Source organism: Pongo abelii, chromosome 19 (assembly GCF_028885655.2).
Source record: "Pongo abelii isolate AG06213 chromosome 19, NHGRI_mPonAbe1-v2.0_pri, whole genome shotgun sequence".
NCBI lineage: Eukaryota > Metazoa > Chordata > Mammalia > Primates > Hominidae > Pongo > Pongo abelii.
Window position 1 is genome coordinate 25,607,606 of NC_072004.2, and position 20,705 is coordinate 25,628,310.

The following is a 20,705-nucleotide window of genomic DNA, read 5'->3' on the forward strand; positions in this document are numbered from 1 at the left end:
GACTACTTTACCAGAACTGTTAACATCTAGCATCTTTCAGTTGTATGTGATTTGGGGAAAGAGAAGAGGAGAGAGATAAGGTATTAGATACATTTTTGCCAATGACAGTTAGTAGACAAAATTAAAATAATATGGGCATAACATCTCTAACCAAGCACAATTTCATTGCAAATATCTGTTCAGCTCAAAGCAATATAAATCTATTTTATACAAAATGTTATTCAGCAAATAAATCCAATAGCTTCAATCTTGATGACAATTACTTCATAAAGGAAAAATATTTCAAACATTTATGCAATGATACATTGTCAACATGCAACTTGCCCATGCCAAATATACACTTCATTGTTTTCATTATCAACAATAATTCTTTATATCTCCTCTTGTTCTAGCTGCCACTTAATTTGTCAGCAGAATTTTCTAGAAAGGTCTTAGAGATCAAAAATGTTTTTTAAAATGCTGATGACAGAGAAAAAGGACATGATTAGGAAAGAACAGAGAAACAGTGGTAATAACCAATTTTAACATTTTTTGGAATACGAAAGTAAAAAAAAATGATAGTAAATTCATGTTATGACATGTAAAACAAAGTATGCTTAAGAAGTAGTGTTTGTTTTTTGTTTTGTCTACCTACTGGCAACCTCCTCTGTCTGCTGTAAAATGCTACTAGGAAAAGATGTTGTAGAGAACTTATAGATATTTGTAAAATTTTATATCTCATTTTAAAAAGTATGCCAATGACCGATAGATGTATACTAATTTAGGTAATCTGCGTGGATCAAATTGAGCACCCCAGATCTCAAAAAATATTCCAAATAGATTACCTATGTGTATCTTGATTCTGGTAGAGGCTGTCTGGTCAGTCTGTAATTACATCATAGTAAAAATCATGTTGGTTCAATTAAATAAAATATTATTTATTTAAAAATATAACAGTATGCCTCAAATATGTATGAAATATATTTCTACACTGATATACAAAAACCCAATTTTCTAATATATTGTGTAGAAGAAGCATATGGTTTGATGTTGCAAACCATAGTTGGGTGGTCTGTTAGATTTTACAATAAACATACTGCTCAGCAGGATCACAGAGGAATGTGTGGTAATCAGGTAAGAGTGATGAGGTGAATATATTGGCAACCTGGAGGTTTGAAAAAGACATCTGAGCAATTCTTGTAATTCTTTATATTTCCAACCTATATAGCAAAGGCAGAATTAAGCACAGAAAAAAAATGATCAGGCAAAAAGAAGAAAACACGATATCTTTTCACTGTCTAGCATGATTTTTTGCATGATCCATGGAATAAAAATATAAAAAATTAACTTTCATAAGCAATATAATCTAACTTGCTTATAAACAAAAAAAGCTGTCTTCATCACTAAGATCATGTTTAATCTACAATAATTTTCATTTAGGGAATTTTATAGATTCTTTGAAGTATCAAAATATCTGTACATAATTATAGCACCAATTATATGAGTTGCAGAGGTAAATTCTGCTTGAGGAAACATAAGAAAAGAGAGCATATGTTTTATTTTTTTGCTTCATAGACATTTTTTCTTTTTAGAATAAAACTCTTCACAACCAGAAAAATACATTTCAATCTGGTTTTTAATTTAAAAATAAATCATTGTGTTTCTTCATGATTAGTCTCTGATTTGAAAGCTTAGTCATTTGGGAAAAAGTAAATACTGTTCAATCAACACAGTATTTTCTTCTTTAAACTTTTTATTCATGTCTTTTAGTTTACCAGTAAAAATCCTGAAATACCTAACACTGAGGGTTTAAAAATTTCGCATCTTTAATATTCTTTTTTAAATTAATGCCCCTTTTAACACCTAGAACTCATTGCCTAGTGAATTCCTTGACGTAGTCTCCAATGGGTAATACATAGCTAAGCTTCCATTGGACAGGTAGTATCTATCTCCTTTTTGATTGATTAAAAGGGAGTAAAATACAAAGTATTAAGTAAAACAGTAATTGAAATACAAATATTTTAGATTATATAACCATCAAAAAATTATTCATACATGAAATTGAAACCGTTTCATTGCACGTATTTTACTGATTACAGAATTTGTAATGCATGTACCCTGTGAAGAATAAAAATATCTTTCCAGAGTATCAAATATGTCACTGAGAATTTTATAGAATATGCTGCCTGGGAAGAAGTAGAATCACCTGACATTGTTATACATTGGCAAAGACAGAAATAACAGCTTGTGCCAATGCACAATGCCTGGAAGTTTGTTGATACAGGTGAACATGGACAGATCTTTCTGTAAGCAGTATCATCATTGGTTTTCTACTTAACAGAAATGAAGGACCTCATATTTATGATGACATATTAGAAATCATGAGAATGGAGCTGTTCATTTTTCTTCTACTACTTTTCTCTATCAAATAGAGACACTACTAGAAGAGTGCATAGTGAGTACTTACCGACAAGGTAGAGTTAAAGTTATCCATTCTGTTTAGGTGATCTTGCCCAAATCATCGTCCAATATAGTATTCCACTCTTGCAGTAAAGAGTGGTTATCCACCGATTTTTAAAGTTCTAAGTCTGTATCCTTATTGGAAGATGCAGACAGAAGAGGGAATTGTTTGAAGTTTATGCGTGTAGAATAGGGAAAAGTAGCACATGCTTGCATTTTACTTAGAGTTGTCTGGGTGGTCATAAAATCAAACTACCTGTTTAGGAATAAGAAGAACTTAGTGGTAACAGACATCAATAAGACAGAGCACATCTCCAATGACCCCAGAAGGATAAGATGCATAAAGAGCTATCACAAAAGGTTAAAACTAAAGGAGAGAAGAGGGATCAGTGAAACAGGAAGATGTATACAGTGATAGTTCTGAGAAAGGTTATTTTACCTTAAAATGGCTTTTGTTTTGTTTTGTGTGTGTGTGTTTTTTTTTTTTTTGACACGGAGTCTGGCTCTACCGTCCAGACTGGACTGCAAGCTCTGCCTCCCGGGTTCATGCCATTCTCTTGCCTCAGCCCCCCGAGTAGCTGGGACAACAGGCACCTGCCACTACGCCAGGCTAATTTTTTGTATTTTTAGTAGAGACGGGGTTTCACCGTGTTAGCAAGGATGGTCTTGATCTCCTGACCTCGTGATCCACCCGCCTCGACCTCCCAAAGTGCTGGGATTACAGGCATGAGCCACCACACCCAGCCCCTAAAACGGCTTTTAAGTATTTTATTGAATGAAAACACCAGATATACTCAACACCAATACTAACCCAAAAAGACTTGGCAGCTGGGCGCGGTGGCACACACCTGTAATCCCAGCACTTTGGGAGGCTGAGGCAGATGGGTTCATTGAGGTCAGGAGTTCAAGACTAGCCTGACCAACATAGTGAAACACCATCTCTACTAAAAATACAAAAATTAGCTGGGCATGATGGCGGTCACCTGTAATCCCAGCTACTCAGGAAGGCTGAGGCGGGAGAATTGCTTGAACCCGGAAAGCAGAGGTTACAGTGAGCCGAAATCACACCACTGCACTCAAGTCTGGGTGACAGAGCAAGATTCCATCTCAAAAAAAAAACAAAACACAACAAAACAAAAAGACTTGGCAAACAAAGCATTGTTGCTCTTAAGATAACGATTTTTTAACCATTTCCAATTTAAGGTCCAAGTGTCCTGACCCCCACGTCTAAGAGATCATTGCTAGTCACAAACGTTCAAGAAAACAATAATCCTAGCTTATACTTCCCAATAACTAATTAGAAGTGTCTCTTCTGCAATTTGATTGAATCATCTCCAAGGAAAAACACTGTTGTAAAGAATAAATATATATAATTATGTACATATTATGTACAATTTTAAATATAGTACAGATATTTTAAATATATATTTCATTACATTGATATTTTAAATATATTTTATTACATTGATGTACTCTCAAAAATAGTAAACATGCAAACTAAACTCCTAACTGTTGTTTAGACCACACTATAGACACATGTAGTCAATAACCTTTCTCCTGAACTGTAATCTCAATGAAATAAACTGATCTTTAACCCAAAGAAATGTGAAGATCATCAGCATGGGATTACATTTCCTTTATAATGGCTTTAATCAAGTGTAACTATACTGCTGAGTATAACTACAATTGCATTAAATTGCAATTCACTTGAGAACATTCAAGAGTCCTTAAACTTTCAAAATATAAATAAAACCTAACAATATTAAAAACTGATTTTCAACAGAAAATGTTTTTACCTTGTATTGAAATTATTAGACACACTACAATTACCCAACTTCAACCTGTTCGTTAGATATTTTTCTGAATCCAGAAGCTAGTAACATATAATCTCTGTACATAACATCTTTACAAGATAGTTTTAAATATGACATATTTACAATCACTTAAATTTTGTTTTTGCTACCGATTGACTAGTGATAATTCATACAATATCCTCATTTTTCAAGTAATAAGCTGTTTTATAGCAGTTAGCATTGAGATTGCTCCACAATCAATTTTCCTCAAACTATAATTTTCTTCTTCTGAAATCGAAATTAATCATAAATAGTAATATCTCTCATGGAAGGACAATTAAGGAGAAGATGTAATGGGTGATTAGTGGACAGTTATCTTAGTTCTTTTTACAAAATTCAAAGACTTAATTTTTAAAACAAATTCAAAACCTTTTTTATATATTTGAATATCTTATCCACAACTTGGATATGAAAACTTATATTTTTTATGTTTCTACACTGTAGTTTTGAGTTACCTTTGTGCCATAATCAATTATGGACAAAAAATAAAAATACTAATACAGCACAAGATTTAAGAATGAAACATAATCCTTACCCCTTCCCCCTTTCTGAAAAAGATTATAACAACAATGATTATAAAAATGCATATGTAGCATAAAAACTTTTCATATCCTGATTCTATTGCTGATAATAAAGATATAGAATCTCTTTAAAAAGAAGATAACTGTGGCATTTTAAAAGTATAGCCACAAATACTTTGAATGTCCTGACATCGAAGGGTAGACAGACAGGCTGTGATTGCTTAAACTGAGTATTAAAGTAATTCTATGTGACTTCCGAGGCAAGATTATTAAAGGCAATACAGTGACCCATTAACTGAAACACTTAGGAAAGCTACCTGTATGATTCCATGCTGTGAGGAAGTTCAAGTTACATGAAGAAGCAATATTCAGACATTTTGGTTAAGAGATTATTTTGAGCCCAGCTTTTAAGTCATACCAATGCAGGAGCCAAACATGTAAATGAAGAAGCTTTCAGAAAATTTCATTATCCAACTAAATTCATTCCTAGACATCTAGGACTTCTCAGAGGCCCGAAGTATTGTAGACCACAGAAATGTCACCCCACTTTGCATTTTCAACCCCCTGACCCCAAAATATATGAGGATGACAAAATGGTTATTGCATGATGCCACTGAATTTGAGCAGTTTGTTTTGCAGAAATAACTAGCAGAAGCAATCACAAATAGAAATGTTTTCTTTCTCCACAATTTGGAAGATGATGGTCTTAGTAAGACAAAAAGGAAAGAGGAGAAAATGTGGCATAGCACAAACCTGAGTCTTCCATTTGACAGCTGTCAATTTTGGCAATTGGTATTTAAATCATGGATGATATTCTCATATTCTGGGCATTTATGAAAGGTTAAATTAGATAGCATAATTAAAGTATCAGACACAACTGTGCTTTCAACAAAAAAGTGCATAATTATTTCATCCCTCCCCTTATTAAATAAATTTTAATAGGTCTTTTTATAGGTGAAACGTTATTGCCAGAAAACAATTTCAAGCTATATAAATAAGAAAAAAATGTTTGGCTTTTCTGAAATTAAGGAAAATTTCATAGTGAAGAGGTATCGGCAATGCAGTCTACAGACATAAAAAAATCATTCATTTTAATAAATATATGACTATCTCACAGGAAGAATGTAAAGTTTCAGATACACAGGTAAATGAAAGGGTTGCATTTGTAGTCCTCATGGAATTTAGAATCTAGCAAGTAAATAAATGGGAATCACAATTTTTATCCTGATGAATTTTTAATAAACAGACCACAATACTATGGGAATATAGAGCAGCAAAATTTGCCCTTGTCTCCTTGAAAATAAACCATTAAACTGATTCAAAATAATAAACAGTAGCTAGTAAATATTAGAGAAGTATGCCTTGAAGCAGCAGCAATAGACATAAAAGCTGTGAGAAGAATGCAGAACATCTTAGCGAAATAGAGACAACTAGTGTGTTTAGGTCACAGACACCAGTAAGCGCACGTGACTGGAGAGAGAAGTCAGGGCTATATGAAAAGGACCTTTAGTAGATTACCGAATTTCTCTTAAGGGCAATAGTATATTATTCAAAGGGTTTTAAGCAAGTGATTTCAGATATTAGTTTTAAAATGTTAGCTAAAGAACGCACAATCTATATGACTCTCCAGACTAAAACTCTTAGGGATTTTCATACTTTTTTTTCCCTTTTGGTGCTCATGACATACCCTAATTCAAAGAAGGTTTGGGCATTATTCTTCTATAATTATATAACATACATAAGAATACTTGATTGAGGATTTGTACTGTCATGCCCTGATTTAGGAAACAGAAATATAAAGCCTTTTTATCACACACATGATACAACTGGCAAAACTATTTAAATTTATCGCTATGTTGTTTCATGATTTAAAAAAAAAAAATCCTACAAGCTGAGTTTACACTCCAAACTCTATCCCAAGGATAGCAGGAAATTTCATAGAAATTAAGAGGATTGGTTAAGTTTTGAAAAACTAGTATGTAGCTTTATATGATTACTAAATTGAAGAACAAAATATTATATTATGATAAACCTCTCATATTATTTTTTGTCATGGTTTCAAACGTCTATATATTTGCTTCACATTTAACTATTGACACTTGTAGTTTGAAAGCCTCTTAGTCTTTCTTGCTGTCTAATGGATGTTTGCTTAATAGGCCTTGATACTATTGTAGGCTTGAATTTATATAAATCTTACATCCAGAACACACAATATAATAACTACCTATCCTATACAGAGGGTCCAGATATTCTACCTGTGTCTTTCTGGTCTCATTCACAGAACTTATTTCTACTACTGGTACACTCTTCTCATGAGAAAACAAACAAAAAACAAAAAAACAAGTCTACTTCCTCTTCACTCTCTTGCTTCTGCTCCCTGTCTCATGAATTCAATTTGCTGGTTCTTTGCTCATGGGAAGGTTGCTTGGATCCAGAATGTGACTTTCCTTTCTGTGGTACTGGCTCTTCTGCTAGCTTCTTTCCTTTTATCCTTTTATTAAAAACTATTCTAACATATTTTATTTTCAGCATATTTCCTACCAACATTCATCAGAATTAGTAAGGAATCTCTGATTAAAATTAAGCATTATGGCTATGTAAGTTAAATGAAAGTTGAGTATATTCAACATGTATAAATATTGGCATAAACATAGCATCCAAGAACACACTCTTAAAAGATAACTAAAACACTTAACTTTGATTTGTGAGAGCTTGTTTTGAAAATGAAACTCTACACCCACACACAAACGTAACATTTACCAGAAAATTTTCGAGTTTTTTTTCAAAGGAATGTCACCTACTATGATCACAAAAGTTGGATGTCAGGAGTGATTAATTATCTCATACTTTTATTAGCCACAATGCTTAGACAGTAGAATTAAAAGTTTTAAATTGGGACATAAATCTGAAAAAAAAGTTAAATTGGCTCTGTGGGATCTTATGTATAACTAAGAATGCTTATATTTTTCAGCAAACTATTCTCTTTTAAAGTTTTGATTGATAGCCAATTAGTTTTCCTGTATTCTGAATAATATATTTAATGAGAAAAAAACGTTTTCTATATGTTGTTTTAGAAGAGATGGAAAAGCACTTCAGAATTGATAGTTTTTTTCTGACAAAGTAATTTTTCACTTTGTTACAAATTCGAGTGTGTCAACATCTACTCTATATATTAAAGTCTATTCAACACATGCACAATAGAAATAATATAATTCCATTATATCATATATAATGGAAATAATATAAAATACAAATGACTGTGCAAATCAGTTGACAAATTGTTGAAAGTTATTTGCTAGAACATGAAAGTCAAATAATAAAAGTTGGGAAATACCAAAATTATCATGTGCTTTTTTATCTGTCTGGGGAGATTGACTACTTAATCCACTTCTTTTTAAAGCTTCATGAGCACTCGATAATATTCATACAAAGAATGTCAGGATTTCATGTTGATCTTCCTATTGTCTTTTGTTTTAACAACAAAACAACCTTTCAAAGATAACAATATAAAACAAAAATTATTTGAATATCTAGTAGACTTCTCTTGGAGAAAGAAATACACTGAGACCGAATTTGCTGTAGAGAGTGAGATTCCAATGCATATTTTAGAAGAAAGAGGAGAAATTAAAGAAAACCTTAATTTCCTTGCATAAGAAATAAATGCAGAAGTTCCACCTCTACAATGGCAATGTGAAGAGCTCCATGGAACTTTTATAAAATTGTTGAAAATTATAAAACCACCATCACCTATGTCGCTTGAAAAATCATAATGGTACGTAGAAAATGATGAAGTATTTATTCAAGAAAATCTTCTGAAACTCACTAAGAACAGTGAGAGTTTTTTTGCATTTGATCCACAACCCATTCTTGCAATGTAGCCAAGAACACAGGACTTTTACTAGACCCTATTGAGGGGCTATAGTATCTTTTTGGGAGTAACAGTACATTAGAATTTTTCATTTCTACCCCCACCTGCTGCCACTACCTGTTCTTGAGGTTAAGCTTTTGTTGAATGTGGCCAAGAAGTAGGATGTCACTTCTTCCTACCAGCTTTAATTCATGGAATGAGGACTGTTTGGGTGCAACACACTGAGAACACTGAGCCCTGATTGCCTTCTTTCTGGTTTGTAAGGCAAAGTTCTCATTCCAGGAGTGGCAGACTGGGATTACCAATGGCTACTCCTCATCCCAGTGACCCAGTCTCAAAGTAGGGCTGTCACTCTGAGAGGAGAATGCTGCTCTCTTTGCTGCAATCACCAGAGCCAAAGCTCAGAAGTTTTGCCCAAAGGAAGGGGCAGAACATACAGCAGAGAGTGTAAAGCTTTTCCCAAAAGAAGAGTCTGAGGAAATTTCAACTTCATTGAAAAACAATGAAGTGATGGTAAAAAGCAAGTAAGAGAGACCGGCACTTTATTACAGACATATGCTTTGAAACAAAGGTCAGCTAGTTTACCAGGAATAACCCAGGAAAAAGACAGTTAAGAAGAGCCCTTCTGGTGTCAGGAAGAAGTTTCAAATGCTGAACAAATAAAAAGACCTGAAATAATAAATAAGACTGTTAATATAACAAAAGCTGTAAATACACAGTATGTTTCTTTTTATCTTTTTTTAAGATATAAAATTATGTCAAGTGTATTAGTCTGTTCATGCTGATACATATATATATATCAGAGACTGAGAAATTTGTAAAGAAGAAATTTATTTCTCATAGTTCTGCAGGCTGGAAGTTTAAGACCAATTTGCTGGCAGGTTTGGTGTCTGCTGAGGTGCCTTGAATACTGCATCCTCCAGAGAGGATGAATGCTATATTTTCATATGGTGAAAAGGATGAAAAGGCGAAGGGTCCTAATTCCCTCCAGCCCTTCTATAAGACACTCTGAAATTAAGTTTCAACATGAACTTTGGAGAGGACAAAACAACAAACCATATCAAGTAACAGTTATAACAATAAATTATCGGGTATATAGCATATATAGATGTAATGTGTACAGCAATAATAGCATAAACAGAAGGAGAGCCAAAGTATACCAAAGTGAACAAAAGTAAAATTTATATATACATAGGTCACTAGAATTGCTATGCATCTAAAATTGATTCTGTTAAGATGTATACAGTAAACCCTGAAGTAACAAGGGAAACATTGAAAAAATATAGATAAATTATTAAATTTAAATTAAATGTTTTATAAAAAATACCTAATTCAAAAGAAAGCAGTAAAGGAGGAATAGAGGGATGAAAAGACATAAGGTATACAGAAAACTGAAGTAAAATGATGGATGTAAATCTAACTATACTAGTAACCTCAAGTGAAAATGAATTTAAATATTCAAATAAAGGAAATATTGTCAGACTGGAGGAAAAATTAATTAAACAAGATGCATCAACATGTTGTCTGCAGGAGACACACTTCAGATCCAAAGATGAAAATTCATAGAAAAAAAAGGATGGAAAAGTTGTATGATGCAGGCAGTAACCTCAAGAAAGCTGAAATTGTTATATTAATCTCAGAAAAAATAGACTTTGAAACAAAAGGGGTTACAGAGGTAAGGAGAGATTTCATAAAATTAAAAGGACCAATATCTCAAATGTAAGTAATTATAAGCATATGTATGTGTGTGATGAAAGGCTTCAAAATCCATTGACATAGAAACCTCCAAAAATGAAGATTAATTAGACAATTTAACATACTTCTTGCAGCCTTGGATACTCACTTTCACAAATGGATAAAATGACTAGGCAGAAGACCAACAAAGAAATACAACACTTGAACAATACTATAAAATAACCAGACTGATTAGATATTTAAGGAACACTGTAACAACAGTAGATTCTCAAGTGCACACGCAACATTATCCAGGAATACCACATCCCAGGCCATAAAATAGACCTCAATAATTTAAACATTGGAATAATACAAAGTATATTTTCAGACAATAATTGAGTAAAATAATAAATCAGCAATAGGAAAATTTGGGAAACTCAGAATTATGTGGAAATTAAACAACATGCTATTAAATAACCAATGGGTCCAAGAAGAAATAAATTAGAAAATACTTTAAGAATGCATATCTCCTATGTGATGCAATAAAAGTAGTTCTCATACTCAAAAATTACATTCTCTCACTTGCCACCACAAGGCACTGAAAAAAAGAGCAAATTGAAACTACAGCAACCACAGGAAAGTATTAGGGATATACAAATTACTGAAATAGAAAAACAATTGAGAACCTCAACAAAGCCAAAAATTGTTTCTTTGAACACATCAACAGTGGCCACAATTTAAACAGACCGACCAACAAGGAGGAGAAGCTATTCAAGTATTAATGAAATTTTTAAAAGGACACTAAACTTAAAAAATTATTTAAAAAGTACCTATGTACAATTATATCTAAATTTTAGATATTTTTTAAGAACTGGACAAATTCTAAGAAAGATTCAAATTAGCAAAAATGAGTCAAGGAGAAATATAAAATCTTATCAAGGGACTAAGTTAGTAATCAAAGCTACCACACCTCGGGAAACAACAGCAACAAAATCTTCTAGCCAAGAATGGCTCTACCAAACTTTTAAAGTTGAATTAATACAATTATTTACAAACTCTTGCAAAAAAAATAGAGAATACACTTCCCAGTTTATTCTATGAAGCTAGTATTACCCTAATAACAAAACCAGACAAAAGCATCAAAAAAAAAAAACAAAAAAAAAACACACAATATCTTTAACAATAGATGAAAAAAATCCTCAGCAAAATGCTAATGATCAAAATCCAGCAATACATAAAACATAATATACTATAACCAGGCAGGACTTATCTCAGGAATGCAAGAAAAATATAAAATAAATGCATCATTAACTAGAGTCAATTATACCGAGTTTCATTTTCCCTATTGATTATCTACTAAGTTGCTTCCAGTTTTACAGTATTTTTTACTGCCATTCCTAGACTCATATCTGGACTGTTTCACAGTATCGACTTTAGAGAATATAGAGGGGTAATCTTGGAAATAGAGAAACACTATTTGTTCATTGATTTTAAAAGCATATATATATACACAAGTAGTCAAAAAGTCATTTTAGCCAAAATGAATTCCATGACAATGTAAATAAAATAACGAAATGATACCATCAATCAAAAAGAGATGAGAAAATGGAGGAAATGAATATTGGAAAATAGAGTCACTGACTTAATTGTTGGATTTCTGGTGAAGCAGATAAACAAATTAAATTCTCTTCTGTAGAGTTATCCTATCTAGGGCCACATGTCTTTAACCTGGCACCAACGAAGTACTAAAACCATATAACAAAACATTCTTTTATTAATTCCATATTCATCAAATGATTTTCTGGTATACATTTGGGTCCTCATGTAACTTTGTCTATGTAGAAAGAACACTTTTGTTAATTTAAAAGGAATATTTCAGTTCCTACGCATTTCTTTACGTTAACTGGTTTCAACACAGATCTCGGTTAATGTTAGTATACCCCCTACCCAAAACAGGATTAATAATCAGGTATCTGGGCAGGAAATGCTTTGCCGCAGGGTCTACCAGCAGTGAATGAGTAAGGAAATGATTCTTTGTGTCTTTCTGTAGTAAAGAATTCATAGCTTCTGTTTTAACAAAGCATAATTATAGCTACCAATATTTTGGAGCCATAAATCATCAGTAAAAGGCTATATTTGTGTGCAGAACATTTGATATGAAAAGTTAAGGCTTCCAGTCTTATTATAACTTTTCTAATTACATGGTACTATATTTTCAGATATGAGTACGCACAATGAAAACAATTAAAAAAAAATTACCATTCACAGTTTGCCTTCTTTTCATCAAATTGGTCTCATGTCATATAAACGTAGTTTATTTTAGAGATGCAGTGTTCCTTTGTATTCATAGCATCATCACTCAAGATGGTATTATGGTGAACATCTGGGTCATTACACTGGCTTATACTTTAACAGATTGCTATGAAATTGGATCTTAACCTTAAGCTCCAATGTCTGTATGGCTCTGATAATGCTGGAAATGCAGTCCTCCTTGTACTTAACCTTAGGAAATGAATAAATGGCTATATGGACTCCTGCCTCCCTTTGTGCTTTTATATTCCTGAGGGCATGATTTTGTAATACTTCACAGAATGTCAAAGATTAATTGTGAAATAGTTGGATGTAAGTTATTTGGATGTCCCTGACACAACATCTGCATGTAAGATAATACACTATTTTCATTTATGATTTTGTCAACTTCTCAAAATACAGGATTGGCTTTTAACTGAAACTATTTCTGTGTGCTGGCATAATACCATTTGTGCTATTTTGTTATATTTATTCTGTATAATAAAAAGAGACATTAATTAAAAGGGCTTTTGTGCTTATTTTAGACAATAAAAAAATTTATTATGAAAGTTTACACGTAAATATGCTGGATAGTCATTTCATAATAAAGTATGACATTATTTTATTTATGTCTCCCCAAGGGTAAAGATCATTCTAGCAGAAATATCTCCTGTATCGGTATTTATTCACCTAAATAGACAGTTTTGGTTAAAATTTTAATGAAAAGTCATGCTTATATTACTGTATAATTTTGTATATGCATGTATATTTATCTATTCAAAGTAAAGAGGTAGTTGACATGAAGGGATGTCTGCCTAGTTCACAAAAGTATGACCATGAAAATATCATTTCTATGATACTCCCTCCTTATGGGAGCTATCCCTTTGTCACTCCAACCTTGAAACTAATGTCAGAGATTATAGTATCTACTTCCCTGTGCTGTAATTTTTGATCCAAGTAATAGATCCATGATCTGAGAATAGTCAAAGTGAATCTCAGATGTTTCAAGAGTTGGAAAGAGTGAAGGTTTCACTTCTGATGGTGTATGTTGTAGGAATGAGTCTGTATCTGTCAGTGCCAAAGAAAGAAAGATGGAATAAGAATAAAGCTGATGCTCAGAGAAGAGGGAATGAGAGAGGTAGCATTGACTATTTAAAATCCGTCCTGAGGTCAGCCCCACAAATGCATTTTCTGTTATTTTATTTCAATACTGATAAAAACCTTTTTATGTTCATAGTTAGTTCAAATTAGTTTTTTCTATTTCAATTGAAATAACAGGTGTAAAAAAACACAAAAGTACCCCATTTCCCCTTGCAGATGTATTTTTCTGAAGCTAGACTGATGTTGAAATAATCGAGGTCAACCTAAAATGATACTATTTTACTGATGCCTTCATTTTTAGTATCTTTTCCTTAGATTTTACAAGAGGTAAAAACATCTACTACAGATGTGTTACCTTTTGAGGTTGCTTTTCGTCTTGTTATCTGGTGTGTGTGTGGCTGGGACAATGGAATACGATGGAAAGACTGAAAATGATACAATTCCAAAAAGCTGTTTTTACAGTTTGAAGCCTAGCCTCAGAGTAAAATCCCAATACTATCATGCAAAAAATTACTAGGTTTGCACCAAGGATGAATAGGTTGGAAAACTAAAAAGGCCTATGAGGCCCTATAAGAAGAACCTTATTAGTGTTTAATAAAGGTAAAGGTAAAGTACAACAGAAATAAAATGCAGGAAATCATTGAAAGTCTGTCTTTCAGGATCCTTTCTCAGTCTCACGGACACATTTTATCTGTATATTATGAACCTTCAAGATTTGAGCTTACTATAATAATTTAAAGGAGGTGCAGAAAAGTCTTTATAACAAGCTCTCTCATACATTGTTGCTCATATACTTCTTAAAGCCACGTTGTCTAAACCATCAAACTAAATATTCTCAACGATGTAGACCAGTTGGCACTAAACTTAAAGCAACATATTATGAATCACTAACTAGCATATGCCATTTTCATCTTGCTCACGGTCAGTGTTATGCTTCCAATGCATCTCTAGATATAAATATCAAGCTGTTCCAGTCCAACTGTAAAAGCCCTCTCTTATGTAGCCATACATTGACATATATAAGAATATACCATGTGTTGAGGAAAAAGTATCAAAGGATTGAGAAATCTACATAAATTTTAAAAAGAATTAAGAGAAAGCCAGGCTATATTTAATGTCATCAAAGATAATTCTAGTGCATTGGCATTTTTTTCAACGTGACTTTTCTTTCTTTTCCCCTTGACTGATTCTCTCCTAACTAGTTTTAATCAATTTTATAGAACAATTTGCATATAAGGCACACATTAGTCCAGTTCAGTTTTACAAATTTATAAAGCTAGATAATCACCTACACAATCAAATATAAAATATTCCCTTCACCTACACATTTATTGCACGACCTTTGCCAATGAAATTCCCCACTTCAACCCCAGAAAGGTTTAATGCATTGTCTTGGGAATTTCAAATTTTATTAACATGGAAGCCTACAGTATTTATTATTTAGTATCTGCTTTCTTTCCTCTAGTATATGGTAAAAATTCCCCTTTAATTTTTTTTTTTTGTATAAAGGAATGACAATCCTTCAACTGTAAAAACTAAAGAACATGCCACACAATTAATCACACGCCTTAGGGTATATTTCTGAAAAATGATACATATTTTAAAAGCAACTTTATTAAAACTCAGGGCTATTAATGTATGTATACAAATACAACACTGGAAAATAAAGTTGTTTCCAGGCCGGGAGCAGCGGCTCACACCTGTAATCCCAGCACTTTGGGAGGCCGAGGTGGGCGAATCACGAGATCAGGAGATTGAGACCATCCTGGCTAGCACGGTGAAACGCTGACTCTACCAAAAATACAAAAAATTAGCTGGGCTTAGTAACCTGCGCCTGCAGTCCCAGCTACTTGGGAGGCTGAGGCTGGAGAATGGCGTGAACCCGGGAGTCAGAGCTTGCAGTGAGCTGAGACCATGCCACTGCATTCCAGCCTAGGCAACAGAGCGAGACTCCGTCTCAAAAAAAAAAAAAGAAAAAAGAGAAAAGCTTCTGCAAAGCAGAGGAAGCAATCAGTAGAATAAAGAAACAGGCCGGGAGCGGTGGCTCACAGGCCTGTACACCCAACACTTTGGGAAGCTGAGGCGCGCCAATCACGAAGCCAGGAGATCGAGACCATCCTGGCTAACACGGTGAAACCCTGTCTCTACTAAAAAGACAAAAAAATGCCCGGGTGTGGTGGCAGGCGCCTGTAGTCCCAGCTATTCGGGAGTCCAAGGCAGGAAAATGGCGTGAACCCAGGAGGCAGAGCTTGCAGTGAGCGGAGATCGCGCCACTGCACTCCAACCTGGGCGACAGAGCAAGACTCCGTCTAAAAATAATTAAATTAAATTAAAATTTTAAAAAATTGAAACAACCCAGACAATGGAAGCAAGTATTTGCAAACTATGCATCAGGCAAGGGGTTCATACACAAAATATATAAAGAACTCAAACTGCTCATAAGCAAAAATACAAATGATCTTATTTTAAAAAATTTACCCGAAACCTTTGTCCCCCACCATTATTTCCCTACCTTCTTTTCCCGACCGCCTTTGGCCCCCTCCCTCTCACCACCCATTTTCTTCCACCATCTGCCCCCAAAACTTCATCATTTTTTGCCCACCCTCATTTCACAACGCCTTCTCTACTCTCGTGCTCAACACCCTTTTCCCCATCCATCTACCCAAACCCTTTCCCCAGTTTCTTCCCACCATCTTTTCCCCTTATCCCTGGCCACCCTCTTTTTCCCCCTCCCACTCTCATCACCCTCTTTTGCTCCTTTAAGCAAAAACATTTTCTCCCGTCTTTTCCCAAAACCTTCTCTCCACTCCTGCTGCTCACTACCCTCTTTTCCCCCTTCATCCACCCAAAAACTGTTTTCTTCATCGTCTTTCCCCCTGTTCCTCCTTGCCATTCTCTTTCCCTTCTCCATCTACCCAAAAACATTTCCCCGGTCTTTTCACAAAGCCTTCTCCCCACTCCTATTCACCTCTCTACTGTGGGCTTCCCTCCCTCTGCTTCTTCCTTCTGAGGATTGCTCAATGTTCTGCCTAAACACAAATCTGACTGCATATTCTCTTGCTGATAAATCTTCAAGGATGCCTCTGATTCTGGGCAAAGCCTGAGCTTCTTAGTTTTATGTTCCGGGGGTCTCCATTGTTTGATATCCCTTCTCCACCTTCAACTCTGCCTCTTCCTCCTCATCAAAGTACCTGTATTTTAATAGGCTACCTCCTCTCTTTTTCCTCCAAGATTTTCATAATTGTGCTTGTGATGATGATGATGATGGTGATGATGGTGATGGTGAAGGTGGTGATAATGATAGTGATGGTTATGTTGAGGATGATGGTGAGAATAGTGATGGTGATAATGTTGGTGATGGTGAGGAAGGTGATGGTGAAGATGGTGATAATGATAGTAATAGTTATGCTGAGGAGGAGGATGATGATGATGAGAATGGTGAAGGTGAGCATGGTGATGGTGATGATAAGGATGCTGATGGTAAGGGGATAATGATGGTGATGATGAGGATGGTGATGGTGAAGGTGGTGATAATGATAGTGATAGTTATGCTGAGGATGATGGTGATAATGGTGAGACTGGTGAAAGTGAGCATGGTGATGGTGATGGTAAGGATGGTGATGATGAGGTGATAATGATGGTGATGGTCAGGATTGTGATGATGAAAATGGTGGTGGTGATAATAATGATGATGGGGATGGTGAGGATGGTGATGGTGAAGGTGGTGATGATACTGTGATAGTTATGGTGAGGATGCTGCTGCTGATGCTGGTGAGAATGGTGAGGGTGAGACTGATGATGATAATGAGGATGGTGATGGTGAGTATGGGGATGGTGATGGTGCACCCCTTGATTTGGCAATTCGACATCTAAGAATTGTTCATTTCTTCTAGGATTTTTTTTTTTTTGAGTCAAGACTTCCCTATGTTGCCCAGGCTGGCCACGAACTACTGGCCACGAGTGATCCTCCCACTTTGGCCTCCTGAGTAGCTGTAATTACAGGCATGAACCATGGTGCCTGGCTTTACCCTAGAAATTTATCCTGAGGAAATAATCAGACAAGTGTGCCAAGCGGTACTTAGAGAAGGGTATTTATTGTTGCATTGATCATAGTAGGTAAGATGTGGGAAGAATGTAAATGACCAGCAACAGATTTTGGCTAAATAGTTGTGCTACAGCTAGGCAAGGGGCTGGCTTATGGCCATTCAGAACACAGCCCCTCCTGATTGAGTCAAATCTCCCGTCACTGCTCTCACACACCACACACCTCCCTCCTTTTCAGCACAAATTACAATCATAATTTTACATTTCTTTGTGAACCTCTTTGATGAATTTCTGTATCCCTCATTAGATGCGAAGCTCCATGGAGGCAAGGAGTATACTATGTTCATTATTGTGTCTTCCACGCCACGTTAAGTTCCTGGAACACAGTACACTCTGAATAATTTGTTGTTAAATGAATGACTGAATCTATATTTCTTAGTATGGAAGGATGTTTGAAACATGCAATTAAGAGAAAGAGCAGATTATAAAGCAGCATGCATGCTGTGGTACACACTGCAAATTCCCGCCTTTCTTGATCTTCTTTGGGGGATCACATGCCCACTCTCAGTCAATAAATTATGATTGATCCAAAGTCAATCATGACAATGCTATTCTCTACTGCTAGGGATGGTCATGAGATAAGGTTCTGGCCAATCTAAACACAGATTTCCAGACCTAAAGAGAAACCCTCTGGGGGTCAACTCTGAAGTTCTTGCCTTTCTAATAAGAATACAGAAGTGACTGCTTTTGCTGGCCTTGTAAACTCATGTAGTGTTTGGAGCTTCAGTAGCTGTCTAACAGCCATGAGCTAAATTCCAATGGACTCATAAAGATGCTGGGCCTAACATTGTTGAACCAGTGAACCATAGCCAGGAACCATAGATACTCTAACTATGTAAGAAAAATGAACCTGTCTCTGTTTAAGTGACTGAACTTTCAGATTAATGCACTCCCAACAGATACAGAGCATGATCTCATATATACCTGTATGTGCAAATATGAATAGAAAAATAATTAAAGTGATTATCTCTGTGTGGTAGGATTCTCCTTCATATTTTTCTATTTCACAAAGTTTTCCCAAAGGGCATGTAAATAATAATCAGACAAATATTTCTGTACATTCAGAAAATAAACAATGGTACTAATTTTATTTTTAAAAAATAAACAAAATATTGGGGCCCCAGAAGGTAGTTCACTACCATATGGTACGTTCATTAGCCACGACAGAGAGGAACACTTGTGGGTATCCTGGAGGAAAGGTTCTGCAGCAGTGAGAGGTCCCCTCCAGAAGAGTATGTGGTTACAATCTCCTGAGAGAGGCGGGACAGACCCCAAGGAAGTAGATGAGAACCTGAGTGAGGCTCTGTGGGGAGAGAGGATGTTCCTCAGCCCTCACAAGGACATGTCAGTTTCACTTGAGATTAGGCCCCGGCCTTGGCTGGGCAGCCTGCCAGGAAGGTTCTCAGCAGCATGGGGTGATAACAGGAGGAGGGGAAGCCTGGCAAGCTGGGGCAGCTCTGGGATCTTCAGGCGGGGCTGTCTTGGGCAGTAACTGTGTTGGCTCTAAACACAGATTTCCAGGAAGCAGAGCATTGCAATCTCTCCCACCACAAACCTGGACCATCAGGGATGTTTCCATAGCAGCATCCATGCCAGTGAGGCATCTGGACATGATCTGTGATCCCCTCTCCCACTTTTCCTTTTCTCTTAGAATGGGACAGAGCAGCCTGGAGCAGCTAGTGTTCTGTAGTGACTCCAGTTTGCTGCTCTCTTCCTCATCTTCTTCCTCCTGCCCTCTGTCTCCTCTGCATCCTTCACCTTCTACATCAGGAAGCTCAAGTCACCGGGCTGAGCCTGGGCTTCTCATCTAAATCACGGAGTGCCAGTCAACGCCTCCCTTCCTCTTCCCAGGGAGCAACTTCAATCTTCCCTGCCTGCAGTGGGGAGCTAGACCCTGCTCCTTATTCCCTGTGGGACCATCCGCAGCCTGTTTCCTCACCCCTGTAATGGGATTGCAGTCCTCCCTGCCCACCTGGCAGTGCTAATTCCAGGCCGGGGGCCCTCCTGGGAAAATCAACAGTGTGGGTGACACTGTGGGTGTTTGTGTGTGTGGAGGGGTGGGGCTGCCACCTGGCCATTTATAGACCCCATCCTTCCTCTCTCCCTGTGTTTGTCGCATGTCAGGAATCCCTCTCCTTTGTGCCATGAAACATAAGGCATTTTCAGATCCATCATCTCACTGAGCCTTGCATCTCCTTGGTGAAGTTGGAGTTATTGTCACCATTTTACTGATGAGTAAACTGAGGCTCAGAAAGGGGAAAGTCGTTGCCAGGGTTCCGCTGTGGACTTATAGCGGAGCTGGGATTACGATGCGTGTTCTGGATTCCTGGCGGGGTCCTGGCCCATCTGCAGCTAAGGCCTGTCTTTCTGCTCCATGAGGTCCCTTTTCCATTCCTTTCCTCACTATGACAGCCACTGTCACCACCACCCAGGGTCTGTGCTCACTGTCACACCACCCCTCGCTGACACCTGCGTCTGGGCTGGAACCCACCATGTCCATCAGATGGATTTTCCTCAATGGTGGTTGGGCTCCAAATCCACTCTCCCCAGACTGACACAAATTGCACTACAGGGGGCCACAACTGTAGGCGTTTCTGGTCTAGAGGGAGAGATGGTCCCATAGAAATGTCAACATCACTTGGTGAAGAGGAGCGTGGAAACACAGGAGAAAGTTCAGGGAGTGATGTCAGGAGGAGGTGGCCCTTGAGTTGGGTCTTGAGGGATGTGTAAGAGTCTATCTCAGAGTCCCCCAGAAATCTTGGGAAATTCCTGGGTCCATTTCCCAGGGATTCTGGTACAGGCAGAGGAATCCACACTTCTCACAGGCAGGGGCTGTGACCTCACCCCACAGTTCTG